The 20,980-nt window shown below is 39.2% G+C and overlaps 1 protein-coding gene across 1 annotated transcript in view; it reads right to left on the bottom strand.

Annotated features, from left to right (window-relative positions):
- Positions 1 to 854: 854 nt before the first annotated feature.
- Positions 855 to 20,980, bottom strand: part of LOC129144317 (uncharacterized) — a 172,201-nt gene continuing 152,075 nt past the window's right edge. The window contains exon 4 of the transcript XR_010158185.1: positions 855 to 1,015. The gene's annotated coding sequence lies outside the window, so the exon portion shown is untranslated. The remainder of the gene's footprint in view (positions 1,016 to 20,980) is intronic.

Raw genomic sequence — 20,980 nt, forward strand, 5'->3', positions numbered from 1 at the left:
TGCCTCTGAAAAGCAGCCTAGGACCTGCAGACAGTGATTCTGTCTATGTACTAATCTTATCCGTATGTTAAGAAAGTACACACTCTGTCAGAGGAAACCACTGGATGTTAGACAAACTCCTTACTTAAGGAAGTTGAGCAGCTTGTTCTGATGAATGTGATTTCTTCATTCCCTCTGTCCCCTGCCAGTCTCACACAGGATTTCCAATGCACAGAACATATCAGAGATAATGACAACATGACATGGTTCACAGTTGCGGCTCTTTGAGAAAGCCTACAAAGCTGCCAAATTCAGAGCACAGATCAGAGAAACAGGGGTTTTTCCCCCAAAACTGATAATTTTCCATACCAAAATGGTCCATTCTTAATGCCTGAAGTCAGAGCCAAAGGCTTCCTAGTTGGATGAAATACAGAGTGTATTCTAATAAAACATACAGGAATTGTATGGAATCTCAAGCAAGAAACCCTGTGGGATGAGTAGTTTTTGTGGGGCTGTAAGCAGAATGGAGCAAGGAAAATATCTAGATGTTTTGATTCTTCAGCACACTGGTCTAATCTTAACTAAGTCTGGAAATTAGGTCTGGACTGGCACTGCCCAGGAAAGGAACTTTATTAAAAATTCCAGTAGTCTCCACTCTGTGTTGTTCCCAGGACAAAAGATCCATAAGGCTAATGTTTTTATGATTCTTCTCTTTGGAATAGTGGCTTCCATAAAATAAGTAATTGATTCTTGTTAAATAAAGAAGAAACAAATGAATGTTTTGACTCTAGAAATTAAACAGAATTTCAGAGCTGAATGAGATAGAACAAGTGGGTAAGTGGCTTTAAGAAGATACGTGATAACTATGTGGCTCAAAGAACAAAGAAGTTTATTTCTTTCCTATGCAACAACTCCAAGGTCAACATTTCAGGCCATGGGTAGCTGTGATCCAGGAGGTCATTTGGGAACCCAGGCTGATAGCAGTTCTACCATCTTCCAGATGAGATCTCTAAGGTCACTCTAATCTTCACAGTTCCTGGAGAAAGAGGGAAAAAGTAGGAGTTCAAGGCCAAGGCATTGCTCTTAAGCAAGGGAGGCAGCAGTGGTACACTTCACTTCTGCTCAAATTCCAATGGCAAGAGCCAAGTCACATGACCCCCCCTTGTTGAAGAAGATCTGTGTGTGCAGTCCTCACTGGATAGTCCCATGTCCATTGTAGGTCTATTACTATGCAAGAAGATGAGAACATATTTTAGAGGGAAAATGATCTGTTTCTATCCCAATAGCATTCTTTACTGTGCTAAAGAAATAAGCATGGCGCTCCAAGGAAGGAAAAACATTTAACTGAAGAAACTTCCGTTCTATAAAATTGGCCTGGGGACACCACTACCAACCCAACACTAACCTAGGCAGAGTAATACAAAAGGCAACCATTATCTGAAATTCTCTAAGGAGAGATTTCAGATTATCAGGGAGTTTAGGAACTTGACCTTAGCTGAAATTCTCCACATAGGATCACAATTTTGTTTGGACACTTGTCTAACTAAAATAAGTTAGTTAAATATATCTGAAGAAACTAAAACGCACACATACACACACACAAACACACACACATCATATCAACAATAACAAATATAACTACTAACATCTTTCTGAAAAACCTGCTTTATTTATATTAAACACACCACAGGACACTTGACCATGTATTCCGAACTAGAGAACCTCTACTTTGACCAACAGTCTGAGAATAACCTACGTTAGTAAAAAACTTGGCTCCTTTACCAGAGAAAATGTTAGCTTATAATAATAGCTAATATTTGAGTGTCTACTACATGCTAGATATCTATCATTACATCCTAACCTTCAGAACTGTCCTGTAAAATCTTTAGGAAGATGTGGAAACTGAAGCCTAGGTAAGTTAAGTAACTTCCCTAGGATTTTATAAATAATGAGTGATTGAGCCAGAATTGGAACACACTTCCTGACTGCAAAACCTATGTGCTTTCCTCTATGCTACACCAACTCCAGTTATGCCAGGAGTAATTCATGTTTCAGTCATGTAAGAAGACCAAAGTGTAAATGATAAATTGGGATTATCTTGTGGAAGATAGATTAAATTACTCTGTGTTGTCCTAGAAGGAGCCAGAAAAAGTGGAAGGAAAGCCTGGGAAAATAGATTTATGTTGAAAAGGAGTAAGAGCTTTCCAGCAGCCCTAGCTGTGTAATAGATCAGCTCTACACATGGTAGTGAGTTCCCCAGTGCTGAGGGTATTCATGCAGAGGCTTGGCAAGCATTCATATGAGTTTCTTGCAATGGAGAATAAATCCAATGACATCTAAGCTTCCTTCCAATTTTGTGGTTCCTCTGCCCTAACTCATATAAGATGTCATTTTACTTTCTTTGAAAACTTTTTATTTAGGATCATCAAATATTATTTTGTTTTGGAGATTTAGATACATTTTTTGTTCTGTTGATCTACTTTCGGAACTCATTTTAAATCCTGTCAATGATTGTAGAATATACTAGGAAGCAGTAGAGCATATAGGTTAAGAGTTCATTTTCAGAATCAGATAACTGGCCCCATGACTCGATGACTCCAGAACTCACAAGCTGTGTCATATAAACTCTGCAGGCTTCAGTCCTGAACTGCAAATGGGAGTAATTAAGTCTATCTTATAGTGTTAATGTATTATATAACATAGTATTTATAAATTCCCTAGCATAGCACATGGAACATAGCAAGGGTCCAATGAATAATGGTTATTTTCATAAATAATATAGAATTGAGAGAGCAAATGAGCAACATAGAAAAATCTTAAAACACCACTAGTCCGAGAATTCTTGCTCTTCTCTTGGTAGACAATTATCTGTAAATATAAACCAACTACACACACACCATTTATCACCACCACCACCAAAGGGGCTTGATTAGTTGGTTGGTAGAACCAAAAGTTCACTTGGGTGATTTCATTGCCCTTTTCTCTTAGGAGAACTGGAGTGGGCAGTGAGGATGGAGGGGAAGGAGCATTGCCCCCATGTAAGAAAATCCTTCTGAGTAATGGTTTCTCACAGGAAAAGATGTGCTAAATCACCTTGCCTAGAGTGAATAGAAACTAGAGCTAACTCCGAAGGTATACTGGGAATAAACTACAACTTTTGGAGCAATCCACAACCTGCTCTAGCTTTTGAGAGAGAAGTTGATCTATAAGTCAAGCACAGATTCAGAAATGCTGAAGAAAACTAATGGAACATTGCAGTTTCATTGAAGATTTAAGTATATGCTTTTGTGTGTAAGCATGTTTAAAAATTATCCATATACTATGGTTTTTGCTTTGCTTTGTTTGCTTAAGGTATAGAATTTGATATGTGTTACAAGTTGCATAATTTATATGTTACATGTTAAATATATTTGTTCTGGTGATATACATGCATTTGTTCTTTGGCAATCTCAAAGAACAATGCTTTTCCTAGGAGGCATGCCTGACATGTGATATATCTCTAACAATTGGTATAAAATAATTTGCACTCATCCAGGGTTTGTTATGTGCTAGGTAGAAGCTGTTTTAGCACTCTATATACCATGATTTATTTAATCCTCAAATCATTTGTGAGAAAGATGCTCTTATTATCACCGTTTTATAGATGAAGAAGTATACATGGGAAGGTTAAGAAACTTGCCCTGAGTCACACAGCTAGTGTCAGACACAGAATCAGAACCCAGACAATCTGGCTCCACAGCCTACACCTTGACCATTATCCCTAGTTATCTGAGTTTGACCAAGTCCCAGGAGAATTGGTGGACCCAGCTTGAGAGGCTCAGCTGGACCGAGATGCTGGAAGACCAGAGCTCCAGGTAATATCAACCTGGGTTAAAATGCCAAACATATTTTGGCTTAGAAAATTGAGGTTCCTGGCAGGAAACACTGAAACACTGGCTTCTCATCCAACTTCACTAACGATTCCAAACTGTGAAAAATATCTAATTAGACATAAAATCTCATTTCCCATGTACTTCTATAAATTCATATTCAATTACACCTGGATTAATGTGATTTTGAGGACAGGTGTGGAGACTTAAATGGAAAACATGAAGCCTAATTTTTTATCCAGAAACACTGGCTTCTCATCCAACCAGCTCCAGCTGGTTGATATTTGCAGTAGGTTTGCAGTAGGTGACTTATGGTACACACTGATCATGTCTCAGAGCATCTCATGGATGACTCCTGATAAACTGGCACTAGGGTTTATATATTTGGTCTCCCTAACAGCAAGTCACAGTTGCTTATCTTTCAGTTACATTCCTAATATGTTCATAAATTCCAGCCTTTGTTATCCATGACTGTACTGAGCTCTAACCAGGCTCACTTCTCTCCTTACTAACAATGCATTCCAGCAATGGGTCCAAATCCTGTTTCTACAACTTATCACCTGTATGACTTTGAACAAGTGCTCTTACCTCCTAGAGGCTTAGTAGTCACATCTATAGCCTAAAAGTAATGCTTACTGATGGAAATATGATGGTTTAAGGTAACAAATGTAAACCATACCGCCGGTTCCCTTTCCCTCTAATGTGCAACATTTCAACTCTATTAATTCCTATTTCTGAACTGGATTCACTTCTTGCCATATCAACATGTTGGAAACACATTGAAAACAGGTATTTAACATTACTTTCAATGCTTTTTCTTAAGGTTGAGTATTCATATTTTTTTCTGAGTATTCATATTTTTTGAGGTTCATCGCTTTTTAGCAAAGACACTTCCATGAGGGCACTAGAATCTCTCTTGTATAAACTGATTTTTTAAATTGGGTAAAATACATATAACATGAAATTTACCATCTTGATCTTTTTAAGTGTACAGTTCAGTAGTGTTAAATACATTTACATTATTTTGCACCCAATCTCCAGGACTCTTTTATCTTGCAAAACTAAAACTGTATACCCATTAAACAATGACTTCCTATTCCCCCTTCTCCCCCAGTTCCTGGCAACTACCATTCTCCTTTCTGTCTCTGCGAATTTGACCACTCTAGGGGCCTCATATTGGTGGAATCATACAGTATTTGTCCTTTTGTGACTAGCTGATTGCATTTATCATAATGTCCTCAAAGTTCATCCGTGTTGTAGCATGTGTAGGAATTTCCTTCCTTTTCAAAGCTGGATAATATTCCATTGTATGCATATACCATATTTTGTTTATCCATTCATCTGTCCATGGATACTTGTTAGCTATTATGAATAATGCTGTTATGAACATGGTTGTAAAATTAGCTTCCAGACCCCACTTTTAATTATTTTTGGTACATACCCAGAAGTGGAATTACTGGTAATTTCCTTTTTAATTTTTTGAGAAACTACCATACTGTTTTCCATAGCCATTACACATTTTTACATGCCCATCAACAGTGTACAAGGGTTGCAGTTTCTCCACATCCTAACACTTGTTATTTTCTGTTTTTTGATAACCATCCTAATGGGTGTGAAGTGATATCTCATTGTGTTCTGATTTGCATTTCTCTAATGATTAATGATGTTAAGCATATTTTTATATGTTTATTTGTATATCTTCTCTGGGAACATGTCTTTTCAAGTCATTTACCACTTTTTAATTCAGTTGCTAGCTTTGTTGCTGAGTTGTAGGAATTCTTTATATATTTTGGATATTAACTCCTTATCAGAGATATATATATGATTTGCAAACATTTTCTCCCATTCTGTGGGTTGCCTTTTCACACAGTTGATTGTGTCTTTTTTTTTTTCTTCCTTTTTTTTTTTTTTTGAGACGGAGTCTCGCTCTGTCACCCAGGCTGGAGTGCAATGGTGCAATCTCTGCTTACTGCAACCTCCGCCTCCCGTGTTCAAGCCATTCTCCTGCCTCAGCCTTCTGAGTAGCTGGAATTACAGGTGCCCACAACTGCGCCCAGATAATTTTTGTATTTTTAGTAGAGACAGGGTTTCGCCATGTTGGCCACGCTGGTTTCGAACTCCTTGACCTCAGGTGATCTGCCCACCTTGGCCTCCCAAAGTGTTGGGATTATAGGCGTGAGCCACTGCGCCCAGCTCCTTTTTTTATTTTTAGTTGACGGATAGTGTTTATACACATTTATGTGATTTGTGTCTTTTGATGCACAGAATTTTTAAATTTTGAGGTAGTTCAATTTATTTTTTTCCTTCAGTGTGCTTTTAGTGTCATATCCATGTAAAAATTTATATTTTATATATGGGGCTAATAAAACAAGAATCATCAAAAAATTAAATCTAAAAATTGGTAACCTATTCTTACTTCCCCTTTTAATGACTCAGTGAATTTCATCTGACCTGGACTGTGAACCTCAAGAGTGCTGGGAGACTGCAAATGTTCTCATGCAACCAGTGAAATGTTGATGGGATGTCAAAACTATGTGACTCTAGGGGCTGTGCTCAGTATAACTTTAGGATTTACCATGTTGGTCTCAGTGACCAAAGAGAGGATATGACAATGAGGTTGCTTCACTCACTTTGGCCAACCATGTTTGTTGACCAAAGGAAAAAAAGATTATTCCACTTAATAAAATGGATGGCATCCATGTCTGGAGCAGGACCACATCCCAGGCACTTTTCACATGTTCTCTCACCACTAACCTGTGAGGACATATTGCTAAGCTCATTTCCTAGATGAGGAAACTGAGGTTCAAAAAATGAGTCGCTTTTTCTAGTTCAGATAGCAAATGGTGAGCTGTGAATTCAATACAAATCTGGATGGTTCACAACTTGCACTTAGAACATTTGTCTTGGCACACGCCCTCTGAGGAAAAGGACTGAACAGCACTTTCAAGGACATAGAGAAGACCCAAGTGAGGGTGATAGTGTTTCATGAAGCCATTCCTACCTCTAGACAGACTGTCTGGGCATCCAGAGCCTCCGCCTCAAACATACCCAAGGGAGTTCTGCAGAACTGCGAGTAAATAAACAGAGCAAACCCTGTTGCAGGAACACCACTGAGCTATTCGGCATAAAATTCGTGTCCCTTTGTTTACTCAGCAGCTTATGCATGGAAGCCAGAGGGCACTGAGATGCCGGGATCTTGTTCTCCAAGTGCCTGCAGCTCAGGCCTGCCTGCTGTCACAGCGGGACAGGCAGCCTGTGTGGAGGGTCACATGTCAGTGAGTAATCACTAAGAAAAGCAACTCTCTGAAGGGCTGATCAACATGTCAGGGTCAGGACGCGCCACACAGATGTGTAAATGTCTTTGTGTGTGTGTTCGCATTTTAAGTACCTATTAAGATCTGTCAAACATGATCAAGCATCTTTAATTAAGTGCCTGGGCCAGTTCATATGTACACACATGCAACTGTTCGTTTCTACCCACTTGTAACTTGATAAACATTTTCTGTGGAATTTTATGTTCACTTATTTACCTAAGCAAGTAAATAAAATACATATTGAAGGTATTTTTTTCCTCTGGTCTACTGTAGGTATTCCAAGAAATATTTTTCTATTTCATGTACATAAAACTTTCTCTCCAACTACTCATGCAGCCAAATTCAAATTCAGAATCTAGAGGTGGGTGAACTGTCACTAAATTGTCAAATATCTCTTTTGTTTTAAATACTTTGGCTAGTGGTTGAAACGATGTGATATATCTAGCACGACTTCTCTTAATTTTTAATCCAATGTGTATTTCAAGGGGAATTTAATCCATCTGGTTCTCATTCACTTACTCTTAACTCATCAAAGTGGTACTTTGCAACTGATGTTTGATGTCCAAAATGGCTTACGGGTTTTTAAGTCTTTATAGAGATCTTCCCTGCCTGCCCATTTGTCCTCTCCACAACACCAGTGATAATGAAGAAGTTATATTTTGTTTACCTGACATAGTTTCAAATGACCAGAAAGGTATGCTTGACCAAATGTCAAAGCTCTCAGCCCTATGGGGTCACGATTTTGGAGTGTGATAAAGGGCAATGACCACGATTTTGGAGTGTGATAAAGTGCAATGACCTGGGTGGCACGTTGCTGGAGGCTGCACATGTTGCTCATGGGCAGAGGCCATGTACTCTGTGCTGTACCCTGGCTTGAGGTCCGTGCCCACAATGGATGTCCCTAGGCACCGGGACCTGTGCTCTGAAACTTCCTTCATGTAGCACTCCACACATATGATGCCACAACCTCTTCCACCCCTGTAGCACACACACACACAAAGCATTCTCATCACATGTGTTGTCTATGATCACTTCAAAACAAGTTTTTAACTCAAGAAAGCCCTGTTGTATCAGGAGAAAAACACATTCAGCTGCTCCTGCTGTTCAAATTCTACCAATAAGAAACTTTCTGCCGTCTTCTCAGGCCTTGGTACTTCCCCAGGTCTCTCGAAGAATGACCACAAAATGCTTAAATATCTCTCAGAAGAAGAAGAAAACGCAGTCTACCATTTCAAAAACAGTTGCAGGATTTGGGCACCAGAAGTAGTCTTTCAGATCATGTAGTCTTTAAAATGTTAACTCTCCAGGTATCTGAATAGGAAATTGTTCATCACATTTCTGTATTTTGTTCTTTCTTTTAAATGTTTAGTGATGTGTAGTCATGACCTTAGCCAGCTTCTCCACTCATTAGTCACTCAATAAACATTTAGTGAGCACCTACATTGAGTCAGACACTCTGCTAGGCCCTGAGGTTTTCAGAACGCAATCCTGTCCTGATAAGAGCCACTCATGGATTGCCTGCCCATTGAAAGCTGGCAGCCCAGAGTCCCCTGTCCTGATGATGCTGTGCCCTTCTGAACCAGTCTCAGGTATACACACGTGGGTCCTGAGCAGATAGAGCTAAAAGGCTGCCTGCTCACCAGTCACAAGAAAAACAGTCTCCTGAGCTTCAAATTATTCTTTGTTTTGGCAGAACAGAAAGGTGGAATATATTTTCTCATCCATCATAGGATCATGACCAACACTCCATAACAAAAGACAGGTAAACAAGAAAAAAGCATAATGCATTTATTTAATAAAAGTTTTACATGACATGAGAGCCTTCAGAAGAGAAGATGCAAAGACCTAGAGGAGATTGTTTTTATGCTTCAGTTCAATAAAGAAGGGACAGTCTTGTAGAAATGTGATTAGACCAAAAAGGTATGATCTAAGGATAATAGAATGAAGGGAGGAAACCAACAAGGCCTGTCTCTTCAGGTAATTCCTGGCCTCTCTGTGCAGCATTCCTTCCTCCTGGGTATGGAGCAGGACCCTGCTGGAACCAGGCTCTTATGACCTGATAGGTCAGAGAGTTTCTTTATGGCCAGCTCTAACACAGAAAGGTGGGGAGAAGTTAGGGTAATATGTCTAGGTTTTATGGCTGGTTTGGGGGAGAGGGGTTATAGTTTCTGTGACCCACCTTGGAGGAAAAAAAAAATCTGGTTTCTACTACTCACTTTGGGGGAGAAAAAGGGGTGAGAGACAGAAGGGCAGGAGATCACAGAGAACTTCCTTCTGAAACCCCTCCAATTTCCTTCAGTTCAAAATATTCGCCATATCAAGGCATCATACTTTGTAATATTGTGTTCTGAGCTCCAACAGTTTCCAATATCAAAGACCAAATGTATGAACATTTATATAAACTCCAGTACTCCACATATGACAGCGCAACATTTCATCTCAACCCTCAGCACATTGAGGTGCTCCATTTCATCTCAACCCTCAGCACATACTGGTGCTTTTCTGTCTTAAAGGGAAGATGGAAGGAACTCATAGAAGTAAGAAGGTAGTAATTCATGCTGGGTGCAGTGGCTCACGCCTGTAATCCCAGCTACTCGGGAGGCTGAGGCAGGAGACTCGTTTGAACCAGGGAGGCGGAGGTTGCAGTGAGCCGAGATTGCACCACCATGCTCCAGCCTGGGTGACAGAGCAAGACTCCATCTCAAAAAAAGAAAAAAAAAGGAGGTAGTAATTCATTACTTACAATTCTGCCTTTGTGATAACTAGTGGTACTTTTATCAGTTTAAAGAAATATAGAGTTTTCTTTTTTGAAGTGACTTACGCTAGATATTCCATCTCGCTTAACAACTGCATTTTATCATTATACCAAAAAGGGAAAGTTTTCAGGCTGCTGATTCATATCCCAGTGAGGTCATCTGAATTTTGGGGGACCTCAAATAGAAATCATATTGGGGAAAGAATGAGCCTAGCTCAAACCAGACAGGCTGAGAGCTTATCTTGCCAGGACATAGGCTCCCCGGTGGGTGGGGGAGATGGCCATTGCTGCCTTTCTTTCCTTCCCCACTGAATTTAAGCAGATGCAGTCAGTCACTGTGCAAAGGAGTATGTGCAAATCTAAGTATTCATGTTTATGTGTGGTTGTCAGGTCTAAATCAGCCAGGCAGTAATTTCTCTGGGAGCCCAATGTAGGCACTAAATTTCGCACTCAACCACCGAATGGTCCACATGCCCCTTAATCTGTCTTCCTGCAGGAGGGCTCCCTTGGCACCATCCTGCCTGAACTTGGGGCCAGCCTTTCACTGGAGCCCCTTCTCGTGAATTACGGCCTACAGCATGGGGCCTGAATAGAAAAAAAAAAAAAAAACCCTCCAGAAATTCAACTGGAAGGGCTGACCGGAATTCAACCTAATGTTGAGAATAGCAGGAAAGCTTCTATTATTCTACTTCATTCTATCTGCTATGAGGCAGTGCGGCGCCTGGAGTCTGACTGAGCTTAACTCATTTCCCTGGATTTCCGAGTCACAGCCATGGTGCCTGCTAAAGCCAAATATCTCACTCCTGAGACTCACTACACTTCCTGATAGGATGCACTTGCGTGTCTCCTAGTGACCTTAAACACTAATAAAGGAGTCATAATATGACCTAGACAAGACCTAGGAGCCAATCAGAATGCAAATGATTGATGGGAGTGCTTTTGGTTATCTACTGTTTGTCCTGACGCTTGGCGTGGTTCTTTGTATTATGATTGTGTGGGCAGTAGGCTTAAAAATACATACAGGCATTGCTTTCCACATTGTTGAAGGTTAATCCTAAGGTGTGGCAAAGAAACTATATTTTATAGACTGGAACCTCATAGGCACCAGCTAGTTTTTGCTCTTCCTCTTCCTGGCTTGCTGGAAGGATGACAATAGCACTTTGGAAACAATTCTTAAATGTAAATTGTCTCTAATTCTAGGCATGGGGTTAGAGGAGCAAATTCTCTGATTTGCATTGCTGACTGCTTTGATCTCTGCTTGCCCTCCCTCAAATGTTGTTATCAAAGTGATTAGCATTTCTGCAGAAAGATCGTGAATTCAACATCCTCTCCCTTCTTCTTTTAGTGTATTTATATTCCTTCTAAAGTAAGACAAATGTTTGGTCTGATGCATTATGTGAATCTATGATTAAAATATCCACTCAAATTATGAACCAGGACCTGGGAGATTGTTGGAGTCATCTCTTATGTTTGCTGGTTGTCACATTTCAGTGTCTTTCAGCTCAAATTCCTCTTTTTGAGGAAGGCTTTTTATATTGCTATTATTCCTATCCCTGTCGACTTAATACATTTAGATTCAGAAGGTCAACTTATATCAAGCTGTGCAGAGTGCAGGGTACCTGAATGTTAGTTGCCCTTTTGTATTTGAAAAGCAACTGCTAAATAGTCAATCTGCAGGGAATTTTGTGTAACCTATCCTGGAAATTTTAATCTTCCATTCTTTGGGAACAATGGCCTAAGGTGATCTATCCCAGCTCTAACCAGGAATGGTCATGCTACATGAGCAAAAGCAAATGATTTTGGATTCCTCCATATAGTGTACCAGAGTCAGACTGGAATGGCATGTCTACTTTCCACGACAGCAGCTCCCAGCAGGCGAAGACTATGCTGCAAACATCCCAGCTCCTTCTGTTAGCCATGATGAGTTTATTATTTATTGAGCCCTTCATCAACCTATTTATACTTTTATCCTCTATTGCCTCTTTGGATTTTCTATTTTAATCTGTACTATTTGGCAATTTGATGAATAAGTTATGCTACACTATTCATAATAGCAAAGACACAGAATCAACATAAATGTCCATCAGTGGTAAACTGGATAAAGAAAATGTGGTACATATACACCATGGAATACAATGCAGCCATAAAAAAGAACAAGATCATGTCTTTTGCAGGAACATGGATGTTAGCAAACTAACACAGAAAGAGAAAACCAAATACTGCATGTTGTCACTTATAAGTGGGAGCTAAATGATGAGAACATATGGATACATAGAGGGCAACAACACACACTGGGGCCAATCAGAGGGTGGAGGCTAGCAGGAGGGGGAGGATCAGGAAAAATAGTAATGGGTACTAGGGTCCCCATTACACACTTTACCTATGTAACAAATCTACACATGTACCCCTGAACTTAAAAGTCAAATTAAAAAAAATTACAATTATAGTAAAAAAAACTTTTTTACAAGGACACTGGTGTAAATATAAAATGAAGAAAAATTAAGGTGCACTAGTTAAAACTGCTAGTGAATTCCACAGAGATTACATGCCTCTAAGTCTGTGTTCAAAGACTTCAAATGCCAGGTTTCTCCACATCGTGATACCAGGTGAATTTAGTACAAGCATATATATCACAAATCCAACAAATAACACCAATACCCTTAGAAACAACTGTGAAAAAGGAAGAAATCTTAAAGCCGCTGCCTTACAGTGGCCTCTATATTTTGTTGTTGCTACTGTTCAAGCCTTTTCCTGTATGTCCGAAGAATACTCACTGGCAGCCCCAAGAATACTCGCTGGCTGTTGCTGCTGCAGTGTTTTCTTTGAGATAATTTCACCACAAAATATCTCGCTTTTGTTATTATTTTGCATCGCTTTAGTATACTGACTTTGGAAATAAAAGGCATCATTCTATTTATAGCATTCTGTTTTCACTAGTGATATTTCCACTGCTATTCCAGGTGTTTACAAAATGTAGTAATTCTCCATCACTGAAAATGTCAAATCCTAGAAAACATAGCATTTCCACGTATGATGTTAACATTGTTCTCCAACAGTTGTTGGCCAAAGAGTCATTTGATGAATCCAACTTTTCCAAAATAGATGATTCTGATGATTCAGACGATTCTGATGCTAGTTCTGTTTATAAATAACTCCTAAAATAGTTTTTATATTCTATTTTCACATTGAAAATCAGTCAGAATTTGCTTCAGCCTCAAAGAGCATGTTTATGTAAAATTAAATGAGCTATGGCAGTGAGCTGCACTTTTTTTTCTAAACCGGAAAAGGATTTATTTGAGAAGACTACAGAAAGTAATAGGAAGCCATAAAAAATATGTAGCCACAGTCTTCTCATATTGGTCTTCTTGGGGCCTCAGAATAAATGGATTCTTTTTTTAAAAAAAAGTTGTTCTAAAATTTCCCATCAAGATGTCATATATTTCTAATGTATTTCCCTTTGATACTCCCATTTCTGTGCTGAAGAAATCCACTTTTTAAAAGTCTGTCCTATTAGATTCCAATTTAACTAATACTTTTGAGTTCCACTGTGTGCTGGGCACTGGGCACAGTGTTAGATTCATTCTCTAACAATAATAATAATATCTAACACTTATTATGTGCTTACTGCATGCCAGGATTGTTGAAACAGTTTACGTGAATTGTCTCATTTAATTCTTTCAACCATCCCATGAAGATTTTTATCTCATTTTCTGAGAATAACCTTATAGATTTATGTTGTAATCCTTACTATATAGATGACAATGCTATGCTTCAGAGAATTTTAAGCACCTTGCTCAAGGCCAAGGACCAAGAACCAAGAACCAAGATTAACAACCACATCCTTTTTTTTTTTTTTAAGAGTCAGGGTCTCCCTCTGTCATTCAGGCTGGCGTGCAGTGGCACAATCATGGCCCACTGCAGCCTTGAACTCCTGGACTCAAGGGAGCCTCCCACCTCAGCTTCCCAAATAGCTGGGACTATAAGCATGTGCCACCATGCCCAGCTGAGGTTTGTTTGTTTTGTCTCTGTTTTGAGACAGAGTTTTGCTCTTGTTGCCTCAGCTGGAGTGCAATGGCGCGAACTTGGCTCACCACAACCTCTACGTCCCGCGTTCAAGCTATTCTGCCTCAGCCTCCCGAGTAGCTGGGATTACAGGCATGCACAACCACGCCCGGCTAATTTTGTATTTTTAGTAGAGACAGGGTTTCTCCATGTTGGTAAGGCTGGTCTCAAACTCCTGACCTCAGGTGATCTGCCCACCTCGGCCTCCCAAAGTGCTGGGATTACAGGTATGAGCCACCATGCCCAGCCCCCAGCTGAGTTTTTCAAATATTTTGTAGAGATAGGGTCTCACTATGTTGTTCAGGCTGATCTCAAATACCTGGCCTCAGGCTATCCTCTTGCCTCAACTTCCTGTGTGGCTGGTATTACAGACATGAGCCACATCGCCCCACAATCATATCCTTACCCATATTAGCATTCTCCATCCCTTTTATTGCATAAATCCATAGTAAACTAGTTTTAATTCTATTGGGTGCTTGCCTCATCTAAATAATTCTTAGAGACCAGTTGTTTCTAATTTGTTATACAATTGCTTTTAAAGTAAATTTTTGAATCACTCTTCTTTCTCTCTGTTGCAGATTGATACTGACACATAAAGAAGTTAACCTGATACAGCATCTGAGTAAAACACAGTGTAATTATAGAACAGCAGACCCAACCATCAAATACATAATATGTTATAAACATAGTTTAATTCTCATCAACTAGAAAGTTACAAATTCCATGTTCTACATAAATACTTAATACACAACCATGGTTAGTACCTCTGGAATTTACTTTAACTCATTTGCTGTGTTTGGTTACTCACACTTTGATTATGGAAATGTTATGAAATAGTAGTGATTGTCTATTGAAAGGAAATTCTCCATAAAATCTGGAGCAAGAAATGGAAATGAAGTCTTTAAAATTATTTAAATATGTACATGTTCAAAGGGCCTTTCCTTTCACTTTCTTTTAAATTCATGCCCATTTCCTTAATCCTTTCTTCCACAGACTTTTTTTCCATTCTTTTAATCACCTTTGAATGCCCTGCAAATTCTGTTTCTTTCAAGTTATGAAGCATAGGAAAGGGCACAATTTACCAACACTGAGTCAGACATGGAGACTATCCAAAGGATCTCACACTCTCCTCTTATATTCTAAATTCCCTATATTGTGCTTTCAATGAAACACCATAGGGTAACATGAGTTTTGCTGGGGTTTTTTGCACCTTCAGATTAAAATTTACAAATAAATGGTTCTACAGTTTGATTATATCCCACAAATTCCGTGTGTTGGAAACTGAATTCCCAATGTGGCAGTCTTGAAAGGTGGGGCCTTTAAGATGCGATTGGATCATAAGGGCTCTGCCCTCACGAATGGATTAAGTCATTTGTGGATTAATGGATTAGTGGGTTAATAGATGAGTGGGTTAATGAATTAGTGGATTATCATGAGAGTGGGACTGGTAGCTTTACAAGAAGAGGAGGAGAGACCTGAGGTACCACCCTCAGTGCCCTTGCCAAGTGATACCCTGGGCTGCCTCAAGGACTCCTCAGCAGTCCCCAACATCAAGAAGGCTCTCAGCAGATGCAGCCCCTCAAATTGGAACTTTTCAGCCTTTATAGTTTTAAGAAATAAATGTCTTTTAAAAAATTACTCAGCTTTAGGTATTCTGTTATAAGCAACAGAAAATGCACTAATACCTATGGTTTAGTTTTGTCTTTGAATTAGACTACTTTTCCTTGCCCACTTACTCTCAAACTTGGATAGGTTTTGTTTTTGTCTGTTGTTCACTTTAGAAGCATCTGCACACTTTGTGTTTGCTCTGTTCTCCTATCTAAAACTTTCACTTTAAACATGATCTGAGGATCATAACCCGTAGAATAAAACATTTCCCCAGGATGCCACGGTGACCTAATAATAATACCCCTCTTTGAGTTTGTAGCCCAATCCTGAAATATAGTTGGTGCAAATTTTCATATGGGAATAACATCCTCAGAAGGCATCATGCCACTTGTTTTTTTTTAAATTAATAAGCTCCTAACATGAATTTGATGTCATTTGCAGATGAGAAAACGGGGCTTGATGAAGTTGATTGCTTCAGTGATGCAACCAGTCCTGCTTGAACTCCTCTCTGTCTGGAGGAAGGAAGGCAGAGACTCTAGAAACATACTTGATTCCCACAGCACGTATGTGCTGAGGAAGAGACTGAGTGGGTCTTGGCTTCAGGCAGGTCTGTACTCTACTGTGATATCAGCAGCATTCATCCTTGAGTCTCCAAGAGCTTGTCTTCCTTCAAAAGGCTGATTCAGACACAGAGTCTAGACTTGTTTCTCTTTTCTTAAAAGTACACATCAGGAAGAAAACCTAAGGCCTCTTGTAAAAACATCACTGACATGCTTCCTGGTGATTTCTCAGCAGCTATTTGTCCCCCAGATATATTTTTCCACTGCCATTTCACCCAATGTTAATTGAAATGCTAAACTAAATGTTTAGCCATCCTTGCGTGCATGGATAATTAATAAACTGATTATAAAATTATAGTGATGAGGGATTACTAAGCCATGATAAATTACAATCATTATTTCAGTCTTGACTATAAAGATTATTATAAGGATGATAGAGGTTTCTTATGGATTTTTAGTCATTTACACGTAATGAAGTAAAAATGTCTTTTTCAATTTTCAAATATGTCACCGAAGCCAAAATTGGATCTTGTCATTTTTAAGTTTTGTATATGCTTGATTTCTGTTGTATTTGTTTCAGATTGTGTTTGCTTCTTGAAAAGGATGTTTTCTTTTTTCAGGTAGTGAGGGGTTTAACTACAGTTTATTTCTCCCAAAAGCTTATTAATCTTGGCAATAAAAATTCTACATTTCTCCAGCAAAATCTAAGATGCTTACCTCAAAGCAGCTTTTGAAGTTATTTCTATCAGTGTTGTTCTGATTATGCTGTGAGGAGCCTGAGGAATTCCTCAGAGACACCTGAGGACAGGGGCAAGGAAAAACATCAGAGTAGACTGGGATAGGGGAGGATGGAGATGGCTCTTGCAGTCGTGAGGAACTCACCTCTGGTTGAGTTGAGCAGTTCCACTTTTGATCTGTGTTGCATGTTGGACTTTTACATAAGGTTTTATTTGAAGAAAGATCCATGTGGTACCATGAATATTAATAATATTAACTAATAATAATATTAACTAATAATCAAAAGGACTTGAAATCCAATGATTAAATACCTAAATTTTATAAATGAGGGAACTGAGCTTCAGAGAGAGTAAATAACTTGTTTAACATAACACAGCTAGTAAAAATTTGCCTGAATTAATTATTCCTAAAAATTAAAAGGCTATGATCAACTTAACCAATATTTATCAAATGCCTACAAAGGAAAAGGCACTATGCCAGGCCTCCAGGGAATAAAGAAAATAACAACGTCACACTTCAAGTAAATGGCAGAATCAAGGCATGAATCTGAATCTTCTTACCCCAATTAGAGTGCACTTTCCACTATAGCAGTATGCCCCGAATTTGGTTTATGAACACCTAGTCTTTCAGGATGATCTTCCACTTGAAAAATTCAATTGAAGTTTTGCATTGCATTTTAAAGGGTATGAGAAGTCCTATAGTAAAGAAATGTGCTTAGACTACAGTTCCAAAATTTATTACCATGGAATACTATTCATGTCATATGTATTTATATCCCAAAGAATGCAATTTGAGAAATTCTGCACTATCATAGCTCTCTTTATTAGATTTGAAACTGAAATCTAGCAGAGTCTTCTTTTAAAACCTACATTTCCATGGTTTACATGTAACTGTGGCTTGAGAAATGTTAATCTCAGTGATAAGTGTTAGACTGGATATACTCTTTATATACACATACACATATTGTATGTGGATGTTACAGAAAATACTATGTCCAAATAAGCATAAATTAAATGCAGTATACCAACTGTTAACACAGTATTGTGTTTGCTTTAAAGTCGGCTCACACCTGTCTAATATTTGTCATGAAAATCTCAATGCAGTTTTTATTCCTTCTAAACATTTAATGCCAGCATTATCATTCACTGGAAATGTTGAATTAATTTTAGTAAAATAAGGACTGATTAATACCTCTAGTCCAATTTTCAGATAAATGACTTTCTGCAAAAGGAAAATCAATTTGTTTTTCTTATAAAACACACACACCTTGCTGCATTTTGTTTTGGTCAGAATGTTAAATATAAAAAATAATAAATAGCAAAATTTCCCCCAAAAATTCATTTCAGGTACATCGAACAAAAATAATGCCATAAACCTTGGAAGAGAACCTGTTCTCGCAAGACCAATTTTTCAGGATCAAAAGTGTTTATAAAAGCTCACAAATTTTGGATCTTTTCCAAGACTAAATCTCCAACACTTCTGAGGTTGGCCCATCACTAATATTTACAATCTATTTGACATTTCATGGGATGGACTCACAGGCCTTTATGATAGGCAGCTTCCTAATATGACAGAGTGCCAGAACAATTTGCTGTGTGTGCAAAAGGCAGTAAGATGGCACTGGCATTTTGCAACAGGAAGGAAATGATCTGTAGGTACCTTGAGCCTGTTGTATCTTGTCAGTTTTGTTAGTTGAGAAGTGTCACTGGGGACCCATTAGTACATAGGCAGCCGTGCCGCCCACCTGAGAAGCACTCCTTGCCAAGTGATTTGAGACCTGTGTTTGGGCAAGGTTCCTTTTCATAGTATTACATTGCATTACAGAAAACTTACAGAAACAGGCCCTCACGCATGCTGATTCTTAACCCTTTATAAGACCTAGCATGATGCCTTACATTTATTAGGCCATTATAATAAGATTTTTCAACAGGCTCATGCCCTTACCAATTGGCACATGTAAAATAAAGTGTATTCTGAACTCTTTTATCACACATCCCTCTAATACCCCATTTATCACTGTGTTTAATTTTATTTTTTTCCAAAGTCTGGTCATTCCTAACAATGCTTCTGATGACTGCATAATTATTACACTTTCATTGCCAAGGACAGAAATAGGGTAAAGCCACAGATGCTTTTTCTCCTGCCAAATTAGGATTATCCTCCAAAATCTGTATTATTACTTGGCCTCTTTTAAGAGACCCATTTCTTTGGATTGTGAGGGTTCACACCTGTAATATGCATGCTCAAGGTTCTGTAATCTTGAAAGTTGTTTTGTGAGATCAGGCATAGGAAACTCTATTAGGTATGACAAAGATGGGTATGATATGGATCCTGCTCTCAGAGAGCTTCAATCTAATTGTAGATTCAAGACAAACACATATACATGGGGCACCACTTACCAAACCCCAATGAAAGCACTATTGTAGAAGTGGTTCAGATGCTTGTATTGACCAAAAAAAAAAAAAAAAGAGAAGAGGATTGATATTCATATGCTTCCTTCGTTAGAGAATATGAGATTCGCACGAGCAGAGACTATCCTGATTCAACATGCCACCTTCAAAAGCCAAAACCAGGCTCTGCACTGTCCCCAGCTTCTCCCACCCCAGCAGCACTGTATTCTTCTGAGACTCATGTGTTTCCTTTTGCTCATTCTAACAGTGTCCATGGCTTTACCCTTTTCTTTTGCTACACTGCCATAGCCTTGCTCTTTACAGGAATCTGACCTTTCACTCCCCAGAGTTCTGCAGCATGATGAGAAAGAGACCAATTTAAAAAAAAAAAAAAAACAATAGAAGTGAGCACACCCACAAAGATGACTCCAATTGGACTTCTGTTCCCCTGAGTGATTCCATGTTTATTAATGTGCATGGTAATTTATAACTTGCAGTCCTGTAACATGGCCTTAGGCTATTTCCAAGGCAGCTCCCAGGAGATTAGAAGGCAGCTTTCAGCAGTGAAACATTTAAGAAGGCAAGCAAGAGTTGCCTCAGAGTCCAGCCCTGTCGGAATATGTCCTGTATAGCAAGGCTGCCAGTTGAAGGAAATAATTACAAGTGGCTGCCTAACTGCCATGGCGATAGAAACTTAACCCAAGTGTTTTCAGGTAACTGCCAGCCTTGGGCCTGGCCACCTGCCATGGGCCCCACAGCACACGGCCCTGTGTGAAGTGGGTGTTTTACAGCAAGTGACAGCAACGCGGCTGTTTGCATTAGAATTTAACCTAGGTATGCCAGACAGCTGTGCCAAAGCACGTCCTACTGCTTCATTAATTCAAAAGCAACTGGCATTAAAAAACCATTTGAAACTGACTGCTGGTTTCAGTTCCTTGTCAAGCACTAGCTACTTAATTCAATTTAATAAAATATTTTTATTTTATTACAAATACTATTACGTGTGTGACACCTGGGAATAAAGAAGGTACGGGCCCTAACCCAAAGACAGGAACACCTTCCCAATTCTTAAGCAACTCTCTGTCAAGTAGGGACACACACACACACACACACACACACACACACAAATGTCATAATTCAATTTTAGGTACAAAAATAGAAATAAATACAAGCTAAATAGTGATACAGAAAAGAGACTGGTTACTTCTGACTTGAGTAGTCAGGAATGACTTTCCAAAGGTGATGCTATTTAACTGGATTTTGTAGGGCAAATAGAAACTCTCTAGGCACAAAAGAGAGTGAAGGGGCCACAGACAGAGGGAGTATAACACACCGTGGTATGGAAATGTGAAATTGAATGCTGTGGTCAGAGAAAAATGGGTGGTTCAGGCTTACTGAGGGTAGAGTGAGTCTATATGTCTGAGTGAGCGGTTCCCGCTTACAGAGCCCCGGGTGCCAATCCAGGAATCAGACCTGTACAGCACACATGGGAAGCCATTAATGGGCATTATACAGACTGTGACTCAATCAGGTTTGCTCTCTGAAAGCTCATTCTGGCAGCAGCTGCTGGATGACGTATTAGAGGAGGAGACTGAAGTCAGTTGAGAGGCTATTGCGACAGTCCAGGCAGGAGGAGGTAAGGGCCTGGCATGAGGCATTCACAGTAATGACACTGAGGAAAGGATACTTCTGCTGGGGTGGCAAC

This window comes from Pan troglodytes, chromosome 5, assembly GCF_028858775.2.
Source record: "Pan troglodytes isolate AG18354 chromosome 5, NHGRI_mPanTro3-v2.0_pri, whole genome shotgun sequence".
NCBI lineage: Eukaryota > Metazoa > Chordata > Mammalia > Primates > Hominidae > Pan > Pan troglodytes.